Here is an 11,121-nt window from a genome sequence, read left to right as displayed (position 1 = left end):
CTTGTACATGCACATTTAGGGTTGAGTGATTCTGTTCTGTCACATCACTTCTGTTTTTTACTTCTGTAGAGGACTAAAATAATACAGTCACAGTTGAAATGTGAAGAAATATGACTATTTCATTTTTTTAAAACTGAACTCAAATTGTGAATGAAACCCCACTTCCACTCAGTATCAGGAAACAATCTTGCATTTTGAGGTAAAACAATCTCATCTGGATGAAAAAGTTTTTCTGGTAATTGCTCAGTTCAGCATGCAGACTGTCACTTCAATCATTCTCCCATTCTTTTTTTAAAAATTTATTTATTTTTATTAGTTTCAGATGTACAAAGCAACGTAATAGACATTTAAACCCCTCATAAAGTCATAAAAAATATGGAGCGCTTCACATATTTGCGTGTCATCCTTGCACAGGGGCCATGCTACTCTTCTCTGTATCGTTCCAATTTTAGTCTATGTGCTGCCGAAGTGAGCACAGTTCTCCCATTCGTGCCTTCATCCCCAAGTTGGAATCCTGATGCGGGGGAAGCTTACGAGTCTGACAATGAAGTTAATGAACTTGCCATCATGCGCTTACATTGTGGGACAGGGGTGGGGGTGTCTAGTCACTGAGCTGCCTCTGGCCCTCACTGATATCTGACAAGGTGTCTCATCCCATTAAGTCTTGGCAGCCCCCCTTCTAGATCTGTGCACCCACGGCTGTGTGGCTCCTTGTCTGTCCTCTTGTGCATGATGACTCTCTGGGGAAAAGCTCTGCTTCACTTCCTCCCTTATGGACAGTTGTTACGAATTCTATGCTTGGAGATAATAGTCTCTTTGAAACTAACACCATACCATTTCTCTCTCAAGACTCAAACAAACTGGAGGCATTTTTGTTTTAGACCACTGAGCCAACTAAGATTTTAAAATATCCATTCAGTCCAGTGGATGGATGACTCAACATCAAGCTAACAATAATAATGCTAGGAGATAAAACATCTTTGGAACACCACACATTCTCCTTTTTTTATGTCTAAATTTTCTCCCACATGAAGCTGTCAGTATATTTGGTGATAGTTGTTTGAAAATCTCCAGTGGTTCTCATATGTGTATTTTCCTTCTCTCTGTTGGCTTGCCCAACTTTGTTGAAAAATACCAATGTTCTTTAACAGATTTGCTCATTGTTTTTGAAGATTATTCTTTATGTTTGCTGTGTAGAAGTGCAAGCACTTAATATGGAATGGAAAACCTGGGATTGAATCTCAGCTGTCATTTATTAGCTGGATGAGCTGGAGCAATTTGCCGTGTCTCCAAACCAGTGGTTCTCAGTGTGTGGGCCCTTCAGCAGCACCAGCAGCACCTGGAAATTTGTTTAAACTGGCAATTACCAGACTCCACCGTGGACCGATTTACACAGAAAGTCTCTACTGAGGCCCAGGAAATCTGTACTTTAACAAGCTCCCCCAGTAATTCTGAAGCATACTTAGTTTCCTTTTTGCAAATAGATAGCGTTTTTCACAGATGAGACTTAAATGAGGTAATATATGCAAAATAAATCTTAAATAAGGGTCATATGGTCAAATGTGGGTGACAGCACCAAGATGGCAGAGTAGGAGACCCCAGCAAAGATTAATAATTAGACAGCTATAACGAACTAAAACAGCTCTGAGACAGTGCTGGACTCACGAATGAGGTAGGCGTGGTTACATAGCCTTAGGCTACTACTGACCTTCTGATCATAGGTCAGGAGGAGGATCAAAACTAGCACAAACTTATTTTTCCTTCTTCACAATTTCATGGATAGAAGAGTCATTCTTACCATAGATCTGAGCAACCTCAGCATAGGATTTTTCTTTCTTTCCTTATGAACTTGAAAACCTTTACCTTTTCACACAAAGGAAGCACTTTCGGGCTTCTCTTTGGCCTATTTGAATTGCCAGCCTCACTACTTTGGTACTTCTGGGTCATCAGTAAGTGGAACAAGGGTTATTTGAGCACCAGCACCGCGATACTGTGACAGTCAATCTGATCACCGAGGTGGCTCTAAGCGGCTAACAGGCAGGTAGCTATACAGAGCGGAGGTGATAGACAAAGGAATGACCCACGGTCCAGGGTGGGATGGAGTGGGACAGCAAGGGATTTCATCACACTACGCAGAATGGGATGCAATTAAAACTTGTGAATTGTTTATTTCTGGAATTTAATATTTTTGGACCTCGGGTAACTGAAACACAGAAAGGAAAACCACAGATAAGAGGGGACTACTGTAGTCAAGATATGGAAACAACAAGTGTCCATCTATGGGTGAGTGGATTTTAAAAATAATAATAAATATATAGATATAGATATAGACATATATGTATATACATACATACATGTTTTTCAGCATAAGAAATATCCACACCTATACAGAATTTTTATGAGTTTATTTGAGCCAAACTGACAACATATGCCAGGAGAAAGATCTCAGATGCTCCCAAAAGTAACAGTTTTGCAGCTTTTTTTATGCAACACAGAGGTAGGAGAAAGCAAAGCAGGGATTGGATTACAGGACAGTTAAGATTATATGCTTTCTTGAGTGTGGTTACAGCTTATTTCAAAGGTGTGTTAACCTAGATGCACAGAAACAATGGACAGGGCTTGTTTAAGGCAAAGATAAACCTTTTACTAAAGAAGTTATATGCCTGGGACGTCATCACCCACCATGACCTGCCCTGTTAGGAATTCATGATCAGATCACCCTGGGAGGCTACTTTCCATAGAACCATATATATACATATATATATAAAAATCCTGCCCTTACAACAACATGGATGGACCTTGAGGGCATTATGCTAACTAAGTGAAATGTTAGAGGAAAACAAATGCTTTCACTTATGATTTTATATGCAGAATCTAAACACATTGAACTCATAGAAACAGAGAGTAGAATGATGGTTACCAGGGGCTGGGGGATGAGAGAAATAGGAAAATGTTGGTCAAAGGGTACAAACTATGAGTTACAAGATGAATGAGTTCCCAGGATCTAATGTACAGTGTGGTGACTATAGTTATAACAATATTGTATTATATTCTTGAAAGTTGCTATGAGAGTAAATCTTTAATGTTCTTACCATAACAACAGCAAGAACAGAAATGTAAGTTATGTGAGGTGATGTGTTAACCTTTGCAGAAGAAAAAGGGGTTCTATGGAAAGTAACCAAAACCCTAACAGGGCAGGTCATGGAGGATAGTCACGTCCCAGGCATATAACTTCTTTAGTAAGAGGTTTATCTTTGCCTTAAGCAAGCCCTGTCCATTGTTTCTGTGCATCTATGCTTCATGTGACCTCTGGCAAGTGGCTTTTACTTCTCTGATACCCACTGGAGCTCTGTCTATTCCTGACTACAGAGGAAGAGAAAATACGTAGATTCAAAGTCAATTCTGGGGAAATCCCTCTTCCAGCTTTACAGGGAAACAGAAATCAGCCAGAACAGAAGTGATGACTTGGGCTTTAGATGTTTGGTCAAATATTTTCCAAAAAGTTGTCTGGGTTTGCAAGTAGGAAGAAGTTTCAATATTTGTAAAGACTCCCTTCACTGGGAAGGCTATGCTTATCTGTGCCAGGAATAAGGACTGCAGGATGGAGAATTCTTTCTAGAAATATCAACACACACACACACACACACACACACACACACACACACACACACAGTACTCCAACTCCCACCTAGAGCTAATAAAGCCCAAGGGGTAGGAGGGTACTGGGGAGTCAACTCTTACCACTAGTTCAGGTTTCCATTGCTCCCTGTTGGGGGACAACTGGGTCTAGGAACCAGGGGTGGGGTCGGCTAGACCCTGAGAGACCTTGTAGGCAAAGTGCTTCCAGTGTTTGCTCTGCTCGGGCTCTAGCTACGTGGACCCCCCCATAAGAATGTCATTGAGTGTTCCCCATGGCCTGGCTGCTGGCTCTCAGGGGAGATAGCGTGCTTCTCTGCTCTCCTGGAATGGCAGGGCACTAGAAGGGTCCAGGGGCCCAGAGGAAGTCCCCCATCTAGGGGACTATCTCTACAGCTCTTTGCTGCATCCAGAACCCCTACAGGATATCTAGGCTCTTGTCCCCAGGTTCTGCGCTCATCTGCAAACAGCACAGGATGTTTTGTCCCCTGTCCCTAATTCTGTCAGGGTGCAAGCAAGTCAAAAGCCCTCCAAGTCTGCAGTGGGAGAGAAAAGGTACTGAACTCCCCACTTCAGCAATGTCTCCTTTCCTCTCTCAAGCCCCCTTTGGGAGGTAGGAGGAGTAGGGTGGGATTGCCATCCAGGCTTGAGGGTGGTGGGATTCTCTTACCACACCCAGTCCTGGGTGGTAAGCAGCAGGCTGCCTTCTGCAGCTAAAGGGCGAAGATGAAAAAAGCACCTTTTGTCCTCTGCCCTTTCTCGGTTGTCAGATAGTGAGGAAGGGACTAGATCTGCACTGCCCAGCTTGGTGGCTTCTAGCCACATGTACCGGTCGGGCACTTGAAAGGTGACTAGTCCAAATGCAAGTGCACTGTCAATAAAGAGCACACATTGGATTTCAAAGACTTAGTATAAAAATAGAATGTAAAATATAGCAGTAATTTCTTATACTACATGATACTAACAATATTTTTTAAATATCAAGTTAAATAGACTATATAATTAAAATTAATTTTACCAGTTTCTTTTGACTTTTTGTTAATGTGACTTCTAGAAAATTTTAAATGCCATTTGCAGCTCAGATTATATTTCTATGGACAGTGCTGGGCTGGATAGCCACCTCAGGGAGCAAAAAGGGCATCTCTCAGTGTTTTATACTGTCTTGGTCCACTAAGGATATGAGAAACAAATCTGACTCCCATTCTTCCAAAGCCTTTCAAATCAGTGTCTTGTTGTGCAGTCCTGGGTCCCCAGCTCAACCTCCCAGACTCTCTCTATCTCATTCCATTCTCTGCCCACAGACAACCTCCAGGCTGATAGAAAAAATTATATTAGGTTGGTGCAAAAGTAATTGAGGTTTAAAAGCTTAAAGATAATTGTAGGGGCTGGCCCGGTAGCTCAGGCAGTTGGAGCTCTGTGCTCCTAACTCCGAAGGCTGCCAGTTTGATTCCCACATGGGCCAGTGGGCTCTCAACCACAAAGTTGCTGGTTCGACTCCCGCAAGGGATGGTGGGCTGCGTCCCCTGCAACTAGCAACAGCAACTGGACTTGGAGTTGAGCTGCGCCCTCCACAACTAAGACAACATGACTTGGAAAAAAGTCCTGGAAGTACACACTGTTCCCCAATAAAAGTCCTGTTCCCCTTCCCCAATTAAAAAAAAATAATAATTGTAAAACCCACAATTACTTTTGCACCAACCTAATAAAAGCTGTTTTTCAAAGGCATGAATGCAAACTATATAAAGAGCTATAAATGGGGACCGATGGGAGAATGTTTCTGCCATTGGGAGAAAGTGAGGAAAGCAAATGGGAAGAATTCTGTCTCTATGGTCACAGGCAGGCCAGAAGTGAGGGAATACTCATTCCTTGACCAATTGAGAAGAACAGGCACATGCACAGGTTTTATGATTTGAAACTCAGGTAACTCACAAAACAGTGACTAATCCTAAAAGTTTAAAGTATTCAAAAGTAATAGACAATTATACATTAATTTCTTCATTCCTCAGAGTAAGGGAGGAGAAAGCGGGACAAGGAGACTGCGGAGGCAGTCCAGTCGGTAGCATTAGCTGTCCCCCCACACACCCCCGCCACATGCTGGCTTTCTGGGCAAATGCCTCTGGGTGTGAGGTCAAGACAGCTCAGGGGATGCAGACCCACTGTAACAGCAGCCAATACCAAAGTCATAAGAGATGGTTCTGCCACTTGAGAAGGTTAACACTAAAAGTACCATTTCTTAAACACCCACTATGTACGAAGCTCCCTGCATTCGATAGTTCAAAACTCCACAACTAACCCAAGGTTGATGTTATTATCTTTAATTTACAGATGAGTGAGGTCCCTGCAAGTCCAGGAGGTGAGGTAAGTTTCCCAGGTCATTCGACTATGACGTAGAAGAGATAGAACTCATTTTGCTGAAGCCAGAAACAACATAATGTATTCCAAAGGCAGAGAGCAGGATGCAGGGAATCTATTCCAGCGTCTCTCCATGAAGAGTCATTAGACTTTGCAGAGGGTAAATTGCGGTCCCTGCCTTGAGCCCTGCTGAATGTTTCACATCCCAGGCCCCAAAGCACACAGGCCAGAACCACCCCCTGCTGTCACTAAGCCAACTTGAAAGTTTCCACACTTCCCCATGGGTGGGGGCAGTGATCACCAAGAACCACTGACTGTTGTTTTTATTGATGGTAGCAAGGTGTTTGTTTCTGTTTTTAACTTGCAGAGAAAATTGGTTTTCTCTTCCCAATCCCTAGGGTGCCTATCAGAGGAAACTAACCCTAAGGCAAACAGAACCTCAGAGCTGGAGTCACCCTCTCCAGGCAGGAGTCCTGCCTCTGAACACTGGAGGCTTCTTCAGTGGTATAGTGAGGGGCCTCAAACTCTACAGGGGGCCCAAAAGCTCTGTGCACCCCAAGCACAACAGGGAATGCTGTGAACTGACACTGCAGCGGAAGGGAGGAGACTAGGCTGCAGAAAGAAGCCCCTAACATACAAGAGCATCCTTCCTGAGCAGAGTTAGGTGGGAAGGAGTGACTTTTCTCAGTTCCAGCCTGAAATGGAATGGAATAGAGGCAGAACAGACAGGGATTTAGAGAGATTATATGAGGGACTGAGAGTTGGGAGAGGGAGAGGAAAGATGGTGAAATCTACACTTCTTAAAGATTTTAGGTGCTAAGATGGCATGGGTAGATGGGGGGCAATGGGGCATCTCATCCATCTCTGTGGATTCTCAAATTATACCTCCCCCAAGAAATAATACACTCCCTGATCAACTCACTCCTAACTTGTTCCTGTGTACTTTCTTGAGTCTAACCTTCATCCCTCCTGCTGTGTCTAGCTCTCAGAAGTGTTTTCTGGCAAAGGAGGACTATTGCTCCCACTGATCTCTTTTCTCCTTTCCTTCTTTTTCAAAGGTGACTGAACTACACCAGCGTCACCAAATCCCCACCCCTCAACTCCATCCCACCGGGCCTCCTTCGCAGGGAAAACCATTCCTCCAGGATTGCTCCTGGCGGGAAGTAGGGCCTCTTTTGTTGCGGTTTCCCTGATCCAACCCAGCTCTGAGAACCCGGGAAGATTTGGCGCAGAGTGGTCTGAAGAGTTCAAGGTAGAGTCCAGTGAGTGGCTGAAAGCTGTCAAGGGTCCCTGGCTGAGTGGAGTCGGGCTGAGGAATTGGAGCCCGCGGGAGAAGCCCGGGATACTGAGAATGGCGACAGGGGTGATGGTGGTGAAGTCTAGAAGAAGGGGTGAGGGTTTCTTGAGCAAAACCAGGAAAAGACCACCCGGGACGTCCAGCGCTTCCGCCCCACTTTTGTCTTCTCATTGCGTTGGCTATGGTGCCCCCTGGTGGATAAAGGAAGTCTCTGTAGCTGACTCTTTTCTGTTCCACTTTAAAAACAAAAAACCAAAAAAAGTAGTATTTACTACCGCAGCACTTCAGCCAGGCGTGGGGTCTAGAGATGAGTCTAGAGACGAGTAAGGCCTGCCTGAGTCACAATCTGCCTAACCGATCTTGATGAACCTTCCCCACATTCCCACATCCGCCATCTGTCCCAAACCCCCACATCCAGCAAGGGAAAATTAATGAATATTGCAGTAAGAGAATGTGAGACTAGATAACATTGGGAGATTGAATGAAGCCCATATTCCTAAATCTCTAGCAAAGATTGGAACCACCACTGTGCAACCCCTTCCAGCCTTGATAAACTATGACAACGTCCAAACCCAAGTAAAAGTGTGCGCGGGTGGTGGGGCGGGCAATGACCATTCCTCCCGCTGTACTGCAACCCTCCACTCATCCCTATCTTTGAGGGGCTTCTCTTTAGAAAATTAATCGCGTTTAGAAAGTCTGAGCCTCCACATCTTTTATATTAGACCCAGATCTTTTAAAAAATGAAAATCAGAGACCACAGGAAACGGGGAAGGAAAAGGAGACAGCCTAAGCTCTGGGTATTGAAGTTACACCCCCCACACACCACCACTACCACCTGTGGGGAGCTGCCCCTCTGCATTTATAGAGCAGCACGAAGACATTTAGGGACTAACTTCAAGGAGGAGGATGGGGGCTAGGACTTCCCTAGGGGCAACGAGGGCGTGGCTGGGAAGAGAAAGGCTTCCTCGGGCTGTATCCAGCCGGAGCTCAGACGTAGGAGGCTGGACAACCTGACCCGGGGATACCCTTCTCTCTCATCTGTCGGCAGCCTCCGCGACCCTGGATGCGGCCTCGTCCCACTCGGACGTCGTCATTTTACAGGATCTGAAGACAATGACGCCGGACCTCATTTCTCAGGGTGGCTCGCATGAGCCTGCTGACCCACGGCGCTTCTACCGCTTCCGCTATGTGCTGGGCTCGCTGGGCCTCTGTGGCGCCAGGCCCGGGAGACTGAGCTCTGAGAGTCCGGGGGCGGAGCCTGCGTGGTGGGCGTGGTCTCAGAGCTACCTGTAGTACTCAGGAGAGGCATCCCGATAATAGACCCTTCGACCACCTTCTGGGTGCTGCGCATCGCGGGTTCTGAGTGCCAGCGCTCACCAAGACCCGCACCCGGGAGTGTCTCCTGTCCGTCCACGGAAAGTGGGCGTCCGCGTGGGTCACGAATGCGGGGAGGTCGTAGTCTACGAAGTCTCACGAAGTCTAGAGCAACCGCATCTACCTTTCCACACCTCCTTCCCCGGGCAGACCTTCCCCTTTTCCCGGCTTCTGTTTTCTGGCACCCAGACCACCCTGAGTTCCTAGAATTGTTACTTTGCCTTTCTCTCCGTCTCCTCCCCAGTACCCCCTCACTTGGGATGTGCTGCAGCTGGCAGGGTTGAAGCTAGGCTTCCAGGAGCCCTTTAGGAAGGTTACATTCTTTGGGCTTCCTAGGCTGGGCCTGATGTCTCTGACCCTGCTTTAAATTTTTCTTCTTTCTCTCAGTCCCCCTCCCCCAATACACCTAGGTCGAAAAGAAAGCCTCGAATACACGAAGAGACTCCGCACAGGGCTATTCATTGCAGCACTGTTTGTAATAAGACTAGACTGGAAACAACGCAGATGTGAATCAACAGGTGATGGTTAAAAATGACGCAATGAGAAAGGAAGCATCCAGCTGTATCTTGGATAAGACACAGATACAGGAAACTGGACAACTGACCCGGCGCTGCCCCCTTCTCCTCCTCCACCTCATTTCCCTGAGGCTCCATGACGCCGAACCTGGCCTTAGCCCATCTGGACATTTTCCTTTCTGGGGATCTGAAAAAAACGTAATGCTGGACATTGTATCTCCAGGAGATTCAGTCAGGCTCGCCCCTGTGCCTTCTGTCCATTTTACAAATAAGGACTATCTATGTGTTCTTATAGGATGACCTCCAAGATATAGTGTCAAGTGAAAAAAAAAAAGAGGGGGAACAGTGCACATAATATGCTACATTTTACCTAAGGAAAGGGGAATGTAAATATACATATTTGGTTATAATTATTATTTTGGTTAAATATTTATTATGTTTATTTATAAACCATAGCCTAACAAAACAATTACCTATTGGGGCAAAGAAAAAACAGGTAGAAGGGATAGAAACTAGTCTTTTCCGAGTATACCTTGTTTTGTACATTTGGAACCATGTAAATGTTTTACATCATTATAAAACAAAATTTATTTAAGAAGAGAGGAGTTATTCTAAGTGACTTTAAAATGCAGTAATTGGGGTTGGCCGGATGGCTCAGTTGGTTGAGCCTGTGTTCTCAACAATCAAGGTTGCTGGTTCAATTCCTGCATGGGATGGTGGGCTGCGCCCCCTGCAACTAAAGATATATAATGGCAACTGGACTTGGAGCTGAGCTGCGCCTTCCACTAGATTGAAGGACAGCAACTTGGAGCTGACGGGCCCTGGAGAAACACACTGTTCCCCAATATTTCCCAATAAAAAAAATTTTTTAAAGGTTATTTCTGATAATGTATTTTAAAAATGCAGTAATTGGGCCAGCCCGGTGGCTCAGGTGGTTGGAGCTCCATGCTCCTAACTCTGAAGGCTGCCAGTTAGATTCCCACATGGGCCAGTGGGCTCTCAACCACAAGGTTGCCAGTTCAACTACTCGAGTCCCGCAAGGGATGGTGGGCAACGCCCCCTTCAACTAAAATTGAACAGGGCACCTTGAGCTGAGCTGCTGCTGAGCTCCCGGATGGCTCAGTTGGTTGGAATGCATCCTCTCAACCACAAGGTTGCCAGTTCAACTCCCGCAAGGGATGGTGGGCTGTGCCCTCTGCAACTAGAAAAACGGTTGCTGGACCTGGAGCTGAGCTGCACCCTCCACAACTAAGATTGAAAGGACAACAACTTGACTTGGAAAAAAGGCCTGGAAGTACACACTGTTCCCCAATAAAGTCCTGTTCCCCTTCCCCAATAAAATCGTTAAAAAAAAATGCAGTAATTGACTATATATCCTTAGTTGGATGTATCCTAATGACATAAAGAGTTGCAAATAAAACAAATTTTTCAGTTATTATTTTGGTAATAATATTATTGTTGTTATTCTGAATCTACTACCATGTTTCCCCTAAAATAAGACTGTCACACAGGGAGTCATGCGGGGTCTCTAGTCCTGCTCCCCACATAAGAACGCAGGATATGGTGAGGCCAAAAAGGAACACCCACGGAGCCATAGATAGGGGAGTCATACCACTATAGTCTCTCTGGCGGCTGGGCTGGAGACACAGGAAGCAGGAGCCACACAATCCGCAACCTGCCATCCACTTCTCTGCCAACCAACCCCTTGCTAACTGCAATCCGCACTTGCCAGCCACCATTCGCTTGCTAGCCCGCATTTTCTGCTAACATAGCCACGGCAGTTATATTAGTGACCAATGGCTCACTAGTTACAGCTGACGGCCAACTAGCCACAGCTGATGGCCATCCAATCACAGTTGATGGCCATTTACTACCTGAGCCAGCACCTTTCCACGTTGAGGCCCAGAGCCTGGAAACCGCACTCCTGGCTCTGTCCCCACAAAGACC

General features: G+C 45.7%; 1 non-coding gene across 1 annotated transcript; it reads right to left on the bottom strand.

The window, feature by feature from the left end:
• Positions 1 to 369: 369 nt before the first annotated feature.
• On the bottom strand, positions 370 to 476 carry LOC141572032 (U6 spliceosomal RNA). Its single transcript, XR_012497043.1, has one exon. It is a non-coding gene; the product is annotated as a U6 spliceosomal RNA (small nuclear RNA).
• Between the last annotated feature and the right edge of the window lie 10,645 nt (positions 477 to 11,121).

This window comes from Rhinolophus sinicus, linkage group LG05 (assembly GCF_036562045.2).
Source record: "Rhinolophus sinicus isolate RSC01 linkage group LG05, ASM3656204v1, whole genome shotgun sequence".
Taxonomy (NCBI): Eukaryota; Metazoa; Chordata; class Mammalia; order Chiroptera; family Rhinolophidae; genus Rhinolophus; species Rhinolophus sinicus.
This window is presented reverse-complemented; position numbering and strand designations above follow the sequence as displayed.